At 32.0% G+C, this 11,233-nt stretch overlaps 1 pseudogene; it reads right to left on the bottom strand.

Moving 5' to 3' along the window:
- Window positions 1–4,017: 4,017 nt before the first annotated feature.
- LOC107871710 lies at window positions 4,018–11,229 on the bottom strand (annotated as a pseudogene).
- Window positions 11,230–11,233: the final 4 nt, after the last annotated feature.

Here is an 11,233-nt window from a genome sequence, read left to right as displayed (position 1 = left end):
AAAGACCTCACTATATCCATAATTATGGATACACAGTGAAGATACGAGAGTGATGAACATGAGGGGAGGAAACGCTGAGGCAGTGGAAAAACGAGAGAACAGTGAGGGGTCGAGTTCGTTTTCTGACGAAAACCACCGAAATCATTGATTTTTATCGATCAAAAAACACCAGCGAACAAACCCATTTGTCGGAAATCGATACCAGCCGGCCAAACCACCACAAAGCGCATTGGAAATAACCCCAAAAACAACAACGACCAGTCAAACCCAGCACCAAAACGCTTAGAAAAACAACTGGGTCCTAGACAAAACGTATATTAAGGTCGAAGCTATCGGTTTGAGATTTGATGTTGCGGTTCGGTTCTGAATTTTGGTCATGATTTAGTCGAAAAAAGCAATTTTAATTAAAAAAGAGCTATTAAGAGAAAAATGGGAGCGGGTCGGATAGATTAGTCGAGCTGCGGGACCGAATTGGTGAAAAACAGAGCATAAAGGATAAATCGAGATTGGTGTTGTTCGTTTGTTGAGGTTCGAATCAAAGGTTTCGGATGCAGAGAACCCGAATTTAATTGGAATAATACGTTGATTTCGAAAGCTTCTTCTAAGGTCCAATTTTTCAACTCCTTCTTTTCATTTTACTCAACTTGATAGATTGATGTTGTGATTTGCGTGTTTCGTGATGATTGATAATATATTTTGATCGCATGTTTTAACATCTATGATTGTCGTGGCTTTGATTGGATGTTTCTATATTGAAGTTGATTTGTTTGATCGAAAAATGAGATTTGAGGGGGTCGGGATTGGAAATTGATAATCAAATAGGTTGAAGGTTGTTTATTTTTTGATTCATTACTGAATATTGTCGAATTGGATAATATCATGATAGGTCAAGTGGGTAGGCAATCGTAGGTTAGGGTAGGCAAAATTTAGAAATAAGTGTTTCGTTGGATGTTTGAATGTGGAGTATGTGTTAAATGTTTTCTACTTTATCACATTCGATTCAAATGTATTCATTTAGCCGGGGAATGCCCCGAGGTCTTTTGTATTTATTCACCAGAGAATGCCCCGACGTATCATGTTGGCGAAAAAAATGATCATGATGAAGGCCCGCGGAATCGGGTAAAGCATTGGAGCGTAGTATAGATTAGTTTAGAATAGGATTTATATTTTCGTATTTTTTCTATTTTTGGACTGTATAATTGGACTGGACATTACATTTTGGATTGTTTTGTTTTATTTATCGTTTGATTGTTTTGTGTGCTTTTACGTGGTTTATACACTTCGTAGTGTCAAAAAAATAGTCGATACACTTTACCAAGCGACCGTGGTTGAACCACGGGATCGAGGGGTGCCTAACACCTTCTCCTCGGTCAACAGAATTCCTTAGCCGGAGTCTCTGTTCGTAAACCAGTATTAAAGAGTCAAAACCATTTTGAAAAAGGATATCCATGGGTGACTTGGTACACCCGATTTATGCCAAGTGGCAACTCTGAGTTTTGATTGTTAAAAATAATTCTTTTTCGAAATAAATTTTCATCTTTTGTCACATTAATAATTAAAATCCTTTCGAACTTTAATAAACAATCTTTTTGGAGTACGTAAAAAAAGGGTGTGACAGTCCCAAATTGAAACGGCACAACGATTAAGAAAAATAATAAATAACATAGCTAGTTTATCATAGTGCACCTGTTAAATGATGTTTACATTTTAATTTAAAGAAAAAATAATTAATGCAAAGGTAAAATATGGAAAAAAAATTTGTCTTGTCTTGATAAGTAAAAAATGACAAGTAAAATGGGACACCAAATTAGAAAATTCGGAACGGACAAAATAGGACGGAGGGAGTAGTATTCAAATTTCAAGTACCAAAATTGTTACTTCTCATCACATGCTACATATTTAGCTTAAAACTATGACCGACAACAATAATATAATCGGTGTAATTTCAGAGTTCAAATCCAATAATATAGTCCTACTAACTATTATTTACAGCTGGGCTAAACCTAATAATGAAAGACAACAAATAAAATAGTCATGCACAGGTAGATGTAACTTCAACACCCCACCCCTACGCCACTGGAAGTTCGAGGGGGCCTGAACACCTAACTTGAGTAAAAGAGGATGATGAACAAGTCCGGTGAGGGACTTCGTGAAAATATCAATTAGCTGAGATCTAGTAGGCACATGAAGCAGATCAATCAACCCATCATTCAACTTGGCGCGAATAAAATGACAGTCCACCTCGATATGTTTGGCATGTTAATGAAAAATTGGGTTATGAACAATATGAATGGCGGCCTGATTGTAAAAAAAAAAAAACAGGAACAGGAGTAGGAACTTCAAGTCCCAAATCTGCCAACAAGCGCAACAACCACACCAGTTCAACCACGACCTTGCTAATAGACTGATACTCAGCTTCAGCAGAAGATAAGGATACGACATGTTGCTTCTTAGGGCTCGTTTGGCCATAAAAACTTTCCTTTTTTTTTCAAATTTTTTTACACTTTTTCACCTTTTTTGAAAAATTGTAGTGTTTGGCCATGAAAATTCGAAAAATTATTCCGGAGTTGGATTCCAAATCACAATTCTTCACTTCCATTTCAAACTTTCATCATAATAAATGTAATCTCAATCTTTAAATTTTTAAACAAACCCCTCTTATAACTACAACCAACCACCAAGAAAAAAAATATTATTTGTTTTCTAAGGTACAACGTCATTTTTAATTGATATTCTAATCTCTTTTTCTTCTTTTAACTAAATTTTACTAACGTGAAGTAAAAAATAATAAATGACAATTTATGGCGAAACTATATCAACTTTGTTTTGAATGAACTATATTATAGAAATATAAGGCCTGGTACATTATGTTATTTAAAAGTGAGAAATTTAATTTTTTTTCACACAAAAATCGGTGACACACCTGCGCGTGTCGGGGTAGGCAGCCCATCGCTGTCACGAAAAGCAGTAAGAGAGAAATCTGGTGAGTTAGAAAAAAATACCGAAAAAGATGAAGAGCAGCCTTCATGTGACAATCTGAAGGCTTCTGGAGAAACTAACTTAAATGCTGGACAATAAAGGATAAATCAGGCCTTGTATATGTTAAAGAAATTGAGTTTGCCCACCAAACTACGATAAGATTCAGGGTTGGAGAGAGGAGCACCCATAAATAAAAGTGGTCCTTATAATTGAGTGTTCGTACAAAATAGTCCCTAGTAAAAAAAAATGGAATCTGACGCATTAAACTCTCGTTATACATGGAGTTCGAGAAAAAAAAATTATGAAAGTTTATTGTACGTAATTGTACACTTATTTTTAGGAGGTTATTTTCACGACTCAAATCAATGACTTCTAAAAGATCTTTTAAGTGTGTATTTGATAATTAAGATTCGTTAATTTCATCAAAAGTTAACGCTTTTAATCTCTATAGCTAAACACTATTCGTTAGATTTAACGAGAACTATATAACAAGAAAATTAGAGTCTAACTCACATAGTTTGATATCTTTAAAATGTATTTGACATTATATAAAATTTTGCCAGCTTTTTATCACTTAACTCTTCTCTTTAAGCTCCAAGTTCTTTTTGGCCTTTGATTTAAAATGGATGTAAGCTCTATTAACCTAAATAAAATGATTAGTTCGTGTCTTTGAAGTATCATTTGCAACATTATCTTAGTAGTTCTAATTAGATAAATAGTCTTTTTATTCATTGACCTCATATTTATTAGTTTATGACGTTTGTTTTAGCAACAAATACCTCGTGAAAATTATATATATGAACAAATTAATGAAAACAAGGGAAAGAAAAAAAATATAGAAATGGACATTTACTTATCGGTTAAATAAAAAATCGAACGATTAGAAATAACTCATCGATTAATCGAAAATCAATACAACAATCTTATTAGTTATTATCTCTTTAGCATGATTACACAACTCGATAATTAATAAATTGTCACAAAGACAATTATTTATAAGAAATAAATTTGATTTTACACTTCCATGGATTAACAAGTTCATAAAGATTGTTGAGCTATCCATCTTTTGAACATATGATAACTCTCTTTACGTTTATACTCTGGACCAGTGTGTCCTCCCTACCATTAAAAAAAAAAAGAACAAAATAATAAGAAATGAGAGAATATAAGCAACAAATTAATAATTTTACAATTAAATATGAGATTATATTTTCATATATTTCCTCCGTTTCAATTCGTTTGTCTTACTTTTCTTTTTAGTCTCGCAAGGGAGCCTTGAGTAACTGGTTTAGTTGCTTTCATATGTCCATAACGTCTGAGGTTCAAGCCGGGCGAATAGCCTCTTGTAGTCAGAGACGGAGCGAGAATTCGAACTGAGGGGTTTAAAGTTTGAAGAAACACTAGCCGAAAAGGTTCAACATTTGATATATATATAAAGTAATTTTGGTCATGCATAAATAATACAATTTTCCGCCGAAGGAGGTTCGTGATGCTCCACCGCTGCTTATAGTCCAGCTTGCAAGATAAGGCTATGTGCAATAGACCTTTGTGGTCTGACCGTTTCTCAAACTCCATGCATAGCGGGAACTTTAGTGCACAAGACAGTTTTTTTTTTCACTTTTCTTTTTAATCCGTCTAAGAAAAATGTCTCTTTGTTTCTTTTTTTTTTTCAACTTTTCGGTGAATGATATTTAGGTACATTCTACATATTTAATTTAAATAGCAAGATTCAAGAATCTTTTTAATTTTTTAAATTTCGTATAAAGTCAGAACGAAATATACAGTAGAATATAAATTTCTTACCTTCACTGTTGCAAATGTCATATGATTAGAATAAGATCTTGTATAACTGCAGAAAATAGACATATAATTTAGGATAATAATTGTATCTTTCAATCTAATTTAGACAAAAATTAGATCTAAAACACAAATTTAAATTAGTCGAATCATACCCTGCAACTTGACCATCAACAATCCAGGGACGCCAATCGTCAGTAATAGAATAATTTAAATTCTTTATCCATGCTTGAGTCGATTGAAAAGGAACTAACATGTCATGATTACCACTGTTTTTTTTTTACAAAAATAAACTCATTACGTATAAACAATAACGTCAATCAAATTACTTGAACTCATTAAAGGAAACGATTCATATTGTTTTATTAGTGTATATATAATAACAAACCTGTATATAAGCGATCGATAACCTTTACAACTAAGATTTATATGATAAGGTATGCTATTCATGAGTGTCATTTTGTAAGTTGTATTCCTCATAGTTCTTCTACATGTCAACCATGGTCTTTTTATTTTGTCCTAACACAAAAAATAAAAAGAACAACAGCAAAAATAAATAAAAAAACTTTTAATATCTTGCTTCTTCATTTTAAGCAATATATTACAAATTAAATAATTGAAATATGTACCTTTCTAACATGGAGGACTTCTTGAACTTTAGGGTTATTTGCCAGTAAAATGAGAGCTCAAGTTTAGCAATCTGAAATTAAAAAAAAAAAAAAAAAAAAAAAAAAAAAACATGCTTAAAGTCTCAACCCCTTCTCGACTTACCTCGCTCTCAGGTCGATAAGCAGTATTTTAGTCGTACCATTGCTCTCAAGTTGATCTTTCTACTTGACTAAGTAGTATTCTAGTCGTACCATCGCTGTCGGGTTGATCTTTCTATTTGACTCTCAGTCCCTTCTCGACTTGCCTCGCTCTCAGGTCGATAAGCAATATTCTAGTCGTACCATCGCTTTCAGGTCGATCTTTCTACTTGATTAAGTAGTATTCTAATCGTACCCTCGCCTTCAGGTCGATCTTTCTACTTGACTAAGTAGTATTCTAGTCGTACCATCGCTCTCAAGTCGATCTTTCTACTTGACTAAGTAGTATTCTAGTCTTACCATCACTCTCATGTCGGTCAATCTTTCTCAAGTCGGTCAATTTTTCTACTTGATTAAGTAGTATTCTGGTCATACCATCGCTCTCAGGTCGATCTTTCTACTCAGAGGCAGACCTACCTTGGCAGTAGAGGGTGCACGTGCACCCGCTAGCCTCAAGAAAAACTCTATATATATAGTTTATATATTTGTATATATATCAGGGTGTTATGTTAAATATATTTTGTGCACCTTGAAAGCACTTGACTTGATAGGCAAGATGGTTGAGCATGCCAATTAAAGCCTTTTTTATTGCGTGATGACTCGGGTTCGAAGCCCAACAACAACATTTTTTTATTGCTCCTTTTTCCAAATACACTATATGTTTGTTGTTTTGTGTTTGGAATTTTAAGTGCAAACACACACACACACATATATATATATATCAATTGATTAAAAAAAAATTCCTACTTAGTTATAATTTATTTTACACTTTTTCTTTTTTCTTTTGTGTATTGTGGACATTGTTAATGTATTTCTCATTTTATTTCAAAATACAAGCTCCCCTCCAACTTCAAAATGTAGATATTCTCCCCATCTTGTACTGTAAATATTTATTTCTTTTATCTTTTAATCATTGACTTATTTTTTATTTAAAAAATTAGTAATTTAAAGTTTAAGATAGGCTTAAACCAAACGTTTTTCGTAAAACCATCTAGCAAACAAATCTCTAGAATTTCATATTTTTCAAAAACTTTTTATTATTATTTAAAATATAAAAGTGCATTGAATTCAAGTATGACGGATAACACACTTTTTTCATATTAAATCTAATTAACGATATTCAATAATATTAAAAGTTTGCTTATAAAATACTATAAATAATAAGTTTTCAAAGAACTGCATGTCAAACTTTGACACTATTAATTACGATGTTAAATATAAAGGTGCACCCGTCAAGTTCAAATCTTGGGTTCGCCTCTGTTTCTACTTGACTAAGTAGTATTCTAGTCGTACCATCGCTCCCAAGTCAGTCAATCTTTCTAATTCACTAAGTACTATTCTAGTCGTACCATCGTTCTCAGGTCGATCTTTCTACTTGATTAAGTAGTATTCTAGTCATACGATCGCTCTTAAGTCGGTCAATCTTTCTACTTGACTAAGTAGTATTCTAGCCGTAGCCTCGCTCTCAAGTCGATCTTTCTACTTGACTAAGTAGTATTCTAGTTGCACCATCACTCTCAAGTCGGTCAATCTTTCTACTTGATTAAGTAGTATTCTAGTCGTACATTTGGTGTACGAGTTAGGGTATGGTGTGGTCAACAATATACTATTGACATCCATTTATTCTTTTCAGAAAAAGAGAATTCAGTACAGGTTTCTCGATTGTATAGATCTTGATAATCCCCTTTTCCTGATTGCATCGACCCCTCCTCATCTTAGTTGTATCAATCCCAACCTCCCACCCCGAATCTCAATTATATTTTGTCGTATTAGTACAGGTGTTCGTCAACGATGAAAGCTGTTGAACTTCAAACTTTGTTGAAGTAACAATTGAAGGACTTACATGACTTTCTTGACAAATGGAATCATCATTTTTCAACAAGACAAATTCCTCTCCAAGAAATCTTCTTTCACCAAATAATTGTTGTTGGTTTGGAATGTCTAATCCACAAAGAGGCTCCAAAATATGTTGATCATATATACCACTTACACGCTACAAAAGAAAAAAAAATATTACAACATATTAAAAATAATAAAGTAAATTATTCTAAACAATTCTATAATTAATTATTATTTTTTTTTAAATGCAACTTTACCTTCTTGAACATTGTAAGATATTGCATACACAGTTCACTTGTAGGACTTGTGTTTTGATATTCACCTTTGCAATTCTCCTTTAGTGACTAAAAATATTACAACAACGATATATCAACTTATCGTTTTTGTGCTAAATTTGACATAAAGTATTTGGATAAAATTCGTATAAATAGTCACTTTTCAGTTCTTATAATTGAAAAATAGTCATTGTCATGGAGTTTCAAATTTTATAGGTGACGCTTCACGAGGATGTCTTTGGCGTGACACTCATGGAGTATGAAATTTCACGATAATGACTATTTTTTTAAAGACGTGATGGAAAGGTAATTATTCAAATTTTATATTTGAAGTTCTAGAGGGTGTTGTAGATTTACACTCGTGAAATATGAAACTACGTGATAATGACAATTTTTTTTATAAATGTGATTGAAAAGTAGCTAGTAGACTTTATTCATACGTACATTTTTATCAATAGCATCGGCGGTCACTTTTCAACTCCTATAACTGAAAATAGGATTATTCATACGTACATTTTATTAATAGCATCAGCGGTCACTTTTCAACTCCTATAATTGAAAATAGGATTGTTATGAAGTTTCAAATTTTATAGGTAAAACTCGAACAGAACATCATAGAAGACAACAATAATTTTGTTAAAGGCATGACCGAAAAGTAGCTAGCGAACGCTATTTGTATTTGAAGTAGTAATAGGATAGACTAACCCACTTTTCAACCCCTATAATTGAAAAATAGCTATCGTCATGAAGTTTCAAATTTTATAAGTGAAACTTTAGAATAATTTCATGCAATTTTACATGTGAAACACGGAACTCCATAAAAAAAACTATTTTTCAAAGACATGGCCGAAAAATGGATAATGTGAAATTTAAAGTTTGAAATTTCACAAATAAAACTTTAAATAATAACTATTATTAATTATAAACCTGAAAAATGACTATTTTTAAATTTTACAGAAATATATTCAAAATAAAAATGAACCAACCTCATAAAGTTCATCAGTAATTAGGCCCATACCATGACTGAAAGGAGTTTGATAATTTTTTTCTTCTGGAAATGTTGCTGGATTGCTAAGTGTATAGCCCTAAAGAATATTACAATTAAAAAATGGGAAAGTTACAGATATATATTATTCAATCTATTTGTTTATAAAAGGTCAAATTATACACAATATATACACTTAATGTATATGTTATGTATGTATAGATACATATAGTATATGTATTGAAACTGATTTTAGAAGGGAAAAAAAAAGTCATTTTCCCCTTAAACAATCGATAGAGTTGAGGGCTAAATTTAGACTTTTTTTTTCTTTAAAAAAATAATAAATTTAGACTTATTTTTTGTTTAGTAAATAAATAAATTTGGACACGTGAAGTTCACTCATTTTACGCACTAGAGCTCCATTAGTAATAACAGCGCAAATACGAGATTATTATCACTAACGGCAAGGGTATTTATTTATTGACTAAACGCCAAACAGAGAATAAAGTTAAGTAATTTAGGACAGCGTATGGAACCAAAATTTAAACCTTCCATTGTCTCAATTTACGTGACACCTTTTTCGTTTTTAGTAGATCCCAAAAAGAATGTCATTAAAAAAAAATATTCTTCTTAAATTTTGTATCAAAATTAAATGACGCGACATAAATTGGGACGAAAGAGAATATTACCTTAAGGTTGATTAATTGCTTGTTGCTGCTTCATTTCCTGCATTTTCATTTCACTCTATCTAATATAAGTCATTTTTCGAAAAATATTTTTCAAATAATTAATATTTTTATTAAAAATTAATAATAATTTTGATAAAATTCTACGTAATACTAAGAAAGCGTACTGTTATGAAGACGGTTATTGCTTTTATAGAGATGAAATATTATAAGAATGTTGTTATAGAGGGGTCTGACGGTATTATATAGACTTATCGTCTGATATTAGTTGAACAATAACTGGAATTATGATGCCTGAATATGAGTCTCCAGAAACGTAGAAAGGATTCGAAATAAATTCTGTATGATCATTGAACCACTGCAACATGAATCATACGTATAGTTAGTTTCGTATAATATTAAAAAGTAGTTTGATGCACAAAGCATCTCGCCTGATATTATCATATCATGTTATAAAAAGTATGTACCTTTAGTAGAAACTCATAAACATAATTGCAAGCTTGTAGATCAATACATTTGGATGATTTTGACGTTATTGAGAATCCAGTATTTAAAGGCTGGTCCAAGAAAATTATACTTACAAACTACAAATTAAACGAAGCTTATCAATAAATAATATTCTTTTAAGTGATTTGATAATGTATATAACTTAAACTCGTGAATTAAATGTTCATTATATTTGTGTTTACCTTTGTCCAAGAATATGGAGTTGAAACAAGAATTGGTAGGCTTCCATTAAATGTTTTTTGAGCAAAAGCCAATGGACCTACAAAACAAAGTTTTATTAGTATATTTTAATTTGTTAAATTTAATAATATAAAATTGTTATTGAAATTAAATGTATAGCATTTATGTTCGCTAGTGATGGTAAAAATATTTTGTAGTGGTGGTTATGGTAATGGTTGGTGTTACGGTTGGTAATGGTGATGGTGGTAGCTGCGCTAGTAGAGGCGGTCGGTGGTGATGGTTGTCACGACTCAGAAATAAACACGTGGTGGCACTTGTCACACCCACCGAACAAGTAAGTCTGACTCAACCTAAAGAACAAGAGTTAAAGGGATTCAAAAGCGGAAACAGAAGAAATAGAAGAATCCCAAAATATATGTATAGAAAAACGAAACACGAGTTTCAAAGATACATTCTGGATGAGATTGTCATCAGCACAAGCCTCTAATACAGATTCAACTAATAGTAATAATAGACTAAAATGTCCTAAATGTGAATGAAACATAAGACATAATAAATAAAAAGATCTGAGATGTTCTGAAGTCGTCAGTCGCTACCTCAATTTTCGCAACTTCAACTCCGACGAAACGTCATTTACCATCTACCAATCGAACCAATACTTGTACAGAGATGGTAGTAATTGACGATGGTGCTAATTGTGATGATGGAGGTGGTTGATAGTACTAAGAATTGATCGCAGTGATGGTAATGACTGATAGTGATGATGGAGTTGGTGGCAATAACAATAGTGGCGGCAGTAGATACAATTATAGTGATTAAAGTGGTAAGTGTTGTATCGATTGACTGTAGTGGTTGACATCCGCGGTGATGGTCGATGGTAGTTGTGATGACAGACGTGGTTTGACGATAGTGATGACTGATAGCTAGTGATTGAGTCAACGCTTAGAATCTATTTGAATTGACTTATTTTAAGCGCCTCTAAGCCAAAATAATTTTCAAGCATTAACCTGTTTACTTTTCAAATTACTAATCCCATATTTTGTATTTACTTGTATTTATATTTTAGATAATCTAATAGTGCATTTTTTTTATTACATTATCAATCAATCAATATATATAAACCAAAATATATTTTAATACTTACCGATTTCATATAATAGGCCTGTGACAGATGAGCAG

The sequence above is a fragment of the Capsicum annuum genome, unplaced genomic scaffold, assembly GCF_002878395.1.
Source record: "Capsicum annuum cultivar UCD-10X-F1 unplaced genomic scaffold, UCD10Xv1.1 ctg74759, whole genome shotgun sequence".
Lineage (NCBI taxonomy): Eukaryota > Viridiplantae > Streptophyta > Magnoliopsida > Solanales > Solanaceae > Capsicum > Capsicum annuum.
The sequence above is the reverse complement of the archived record's forward strand: the minus strand, read 5'-3'. Positions and strand labels throughout refer to the sequence as shown.